The 4,405-nt window shown below is 47.5% G+C and overlaps 1 pseudogene; it reads left to right on the forward strand.

Moving 5' to 3' along the window:
- Positions 1 to 2,359: 2,359 nt before the first annotated feature.
- LOC141501322 (tyrosine-protein phosphatase non-receptor type 2 pseudogene) lies at positions 2,360 to 3,908 on the forward strand (annotated as a pseudogene).
- Positions 3,909 to 4,405: the final 497 nt, after the last annotated feature.

Consider the following 4,405-nt stretch of genomic DNA (forward strand, 5'->3'; position numbering starts at 1 on the left):
GTCGAATAGGTTCAAAAGAAACAGCAGTAAATTAGTTTAGCAATTGATAAGCTCAACGATTATAGCTTTTGGAATAAGACAAAAAGTGCTGGGGAAACGGGAAAATAATGTGATAGAAACTAGGCATAGACCCACATTCCACACTTTATACCAAGAGCAGGTCAAAATGGGTACAGGAATTAGACAATGACAGGTGACATAAGAAGTCAGTTAGAATAGGAAATAGTTTATCTGTCAGATCTGTCAATGATGGAAGAGTTGGTCATCTACATTGGTGGAGAGAGGTTTCACACTAGGAGTTCCTTACAGTGAAATAAGAGGGCTGGGGTGGGGTGGGGGGGCAGGGAAGAAGGAAATGGGGGAGGAGCAGAGAGGAAAGTACTCTTAAATTTTGGTCTATGGATAGATTTCAGGTGATATGTGAACTTGAATGGGAACCAAATTATCACTTTAAGATAATGTTTCCTTTGTAATCCTGTCTGTTTTATTTTATACATTTAAAAACTTTATTCTGAGAAGAACAATAAAGACTTTACCACATGGTGGCCAAAAGTATCTAGGACACCCAGAAAGGGAGAAGAATCCCGGCTGTAGGAGGAGTTGCAAGGGGAGTCAACAGCTAATTCAGGTTTTTCATTGGATGCAATCGACAAATTACTTCATCTATGAATTTCTGCCCTCCATGGAAAAAGGGAAAAATAGCAGTAGCATTTACCTTGCCAGGCTGGTTGGAGAATTGGATGAGATGAGGTGTGGAAGGCTCTTCCCCCTCAGTGTTTGTGGGGCACTGGAATCACTGGGGGTGGAGCTCCATTTCTGTTGAATGGGGATGGGGTCTACCCCTGTCATGTTTGACATTAATAACCTAGGAGAAAGGATGGAATGATTGTGTGAGAGTCAGAAAGTGAAACCTCTTTGATTCCATTTGTTCTTGACTCCAGTGCAAGGATGCTCCTCTGGAGGAGGCTACACCGCCTTTTGTTTCTGCTTGACCTCTTTTATGTCACTGCTGGTTTTCCCCACACATTTTCGTGGAAAGGTTTCTGTTCCTTCTCTGAGCCGTCCTCCACACCTCCCTCAGAGTAAGGACTTAAGCAAGATGGCCTCAAAGGAGAATCAATGAGGAGGTTGGCTCTGGGTCCACACTCCAGCCTCCAGGGGGTGGGGAGGGGGCTCATTTATCACATGCTCCTCTTCTAGAAGTAACACTGCTGAGGTTTTAAGACAATGTTTTCCCACCACCAACCTTCAAAGCATCATTTAATCTTAAGAAAGATGAAGTCCTTGACCTTGACCAACATTGGTTCTACCCAGAGATGAGCCACTCCCCTACAAATAGACTCTCCCTGCTCAATGGGCTCTTCCGGGGGTGACTATGGAGGGAAGAGGCGGGGTCAGAGTGCAAGCGCAATGGAAACTGGGCGGGGCTTGGCAGAAGGGAGCCAGAGAGCTGTCTTCCTGGTCCAGCCTCCCCACAACTAGGGGGCGGCGTTTGGTTTCTCATGTCATTCAGTAGGTGTCCTCGAAGACTTTCTTGGCTCTTCTGGACCTTGTTGCTTCATTCACCTGGAGACGTTTGTTCTCCTTGACTTTCCTCAGACATTTTTCATCGGACTTTTCAAGAACATTTCCTTTGTTTCTTCGGAGGATTTTCAACTTAGATTTTCGCCTCCTCAGAGACTTTTCCTTCGCCTGTTCAGGGACTTTTTTTTCCACAGGAAACCTTCTTTCACCTCCCCAAAGACTTTCCCTCTTCCTCGCAGAGCCTTTGGGCCTTCCCAGAGACTTTTCTTCCCCTCTGCCACCTGCTGCATCCGGACCAAAGTCAGTGCCTACACCTTCCCCTCCCCGACGGTAGCAGCCTCAAGATCCTCGTCTTAGTCTTTGTTATGGGCTGACACGTGACAGAGTGAGTGTCAGGGTGTGTCCATGTGGGTGGGGCTTCCTGCCTGTCTCCCCGCTTGGGCCTCTGCCCGCCTCCCTCCCCCAGCACCCGGGTCTCCTCTCCCCTCTGGCTGATGTATCCGGCCTGGTCCCAGCCTCAGCTGCCTGCCTTCTAAGCCTCCTCCACCACCACCTCAGCTGCCATTTTTGACCAGGCCACCTCTGCCTGAGCCCCTGTCCCATCTCCTCTATCCCTTTCCCTCCCCCACTGAGGCCCAGATCAAGACAGGGGTGAGTCCATGACTCCACCTAAATAAGCCACACAATGAGCGGGCACCATCCCGCTTCCCTGCTGCACCTGACGTCCTCCCTCCCCCCACCCCCGCCATCAGCCACAACACCCACAGACACCCCTTTTACTGTAGGCATGGCTGAGTCCTCAACCCCCAAGACCCCATCGACCCCATCCACCCCCTCAGACGTAGAAATATCCGAATGGGAGCTGACCTCCTCCAGCTCCACCACCAGCCTGTCCACAACCTCCTCCACCTGGGTGATGAACACACTGGCCTCCTGGGTGTCCATGACTTCTTTGGGCACAGACGAAGAAGAGGAGGAAGAGGGTGTGCTGTTGCCAGGCACTGACTTCACAGCTTCTGGGGCACACGTCTCCATGGAACTGGAACTGCAGGAACTAGACGCCAGCAATGGGTGGGCCCAAGCCTTCCTTGAAATCGCAGACCAGTGCCAAGACTACCCATGCCATATGGCATGAGCAGTAGAAAACACATCCCGCAATTGATACCAGGATGTAGGCCCCTACGACCACAGCCGGGTTTGCCTCAGACAGGCCTCCCTAATGCCTAGGGGAGGTTTCTATCCAGGTCTCAGTTTGCCTTCGGTATCGGCCCAGGGTTCTAGCTCCTCCTCCTTGGCATCCTCAAAGCAGGACCAACGCAGACCTGAGGACTTGAACAACGACTACATGAATGCCAGCTTTGTGGAGGTAGAGAATGCCCAGAGGACCTATATCCTAACACAGGGCCCTTTGCAAAATACATGTGGCCACTTCTGGCTTATGATATGGCAGCAGAACACCAAGGCGGTGATTATGCTGAACCAACTGATGGAGAGGGACTCCATCAAATGTTTTCAGTATTGGCCAACATACCAGAGCCCGAGTCTCCTTTTTGAGGAGATGGGCCTCAGGGTGCATTTGCTAAGACAGGAGGTGAAGTCCTTCTACACAATCTGGAGAACATGATGACAGGGGATGTCAAGCCCATCTCCCACTTCCACTACACCAGCTGGCCCGACTTTGGGGTGCCTGAATCACCAGCCTCCTTCCTTGCATTCCTTTTCATGGTGCTGGACTCCGGCTTTCTCAACGACAGGCTAGGGCCCGAGGTCATTCACTGCAGTGCCAGCATTGGCCGCTCAGGTACCTTTACTCTGATCGATGCCTGCCTGCTCCTAATGCAGAAGAGTGAGAATCCCTTTTCCCTGAACATCAGAAAAATATTAGTACATTTGCAAAAGTACCGGATGGGACTTACTCACACCCCAGAACAATTAAGATTCTCTTATGTGGCTATCATCAAAGGAGCAAAGTTCCTTAAGGGAGACGAAATCATCAAGAAAAAGTGGGGCAACTTACCAAAAAAAGACCATGCTCATAGCTACAGCTTTAACATCCCTCCACTTCCAAGTGTAATGCTGAATAAAACACCCAAATTTCCCATGCTGCTTTTACACTTTTCTGACGATGATGATGATGATGACAACAACACCAATGCTGAAAAACATGAGCAAGATAATTATTCAGATCTTGCTGCTAGAATACCAGATTCTGAGGAAGAGAACTCTGACAATGGTACCCAGAAAGAAGGTGGAGATGAATGTAAACCTGGTACTAGTTCAGATAGAAATCAAAAGTCAAAGTCAACTATCACTGGATTGAAGAGGAAAAGACTCAATCTGTAGGATTTGTAAATGATTCAAATGTGTACACATAAAACCCTCTCTCTAAAAGATCAAAAGGAGGAATAAATATCTCAAAAATAGCTTTTACCAACTTGAATTGTATACACTGAGTAAAGTATACCACTGGAAAAAAATGCTTGCATTTGTTGTTAAGAGTTTTACATGTTCTTAAAAATATTTAGACCTTTCATAACCAGTAAATTTGACTAGTTATTCAATATTTTTACAGTGCTTACATGAGTTGCAGGAAAAAAATGCATAAAAAACCATTTACTATGCTACTGTTTGTTCACTGTTTTTATGTTTGGGGTACCACGACATGTTTTTATTTTATTTTATTTTTTTAGGTATTTGCAAGGCAAATGGGATTAAGTGGCTTGCCCAAAGCCACACAGTGGGGCAGCTAGGTGGCGTAATGGATAAAGCACCGGCCTTGGACTCAGGAGTACCTGGGTTCAAATCCGGTCTCAGACACTTAATAATTACCTAGCTGTGTGTCCTTGGGCAAGCCACTTAACCCCATTTGCCTTGCAAAAAA

Source organism: Macrotis lagotis, chromosome X (genome assembly GCF_037893015.1).
Source record: "Macrotis lagotis isolate mMagLag1 chromosome X, bilby.v1.9.chrom.fasta, whole genome shotgun sequence".
Lineage (NCBI taxonomy): Eukaryota > Metazoa > Chordata > Mammalia > Peramelemorphia > Peramelidae > Macrotis > Macrotis lagotis.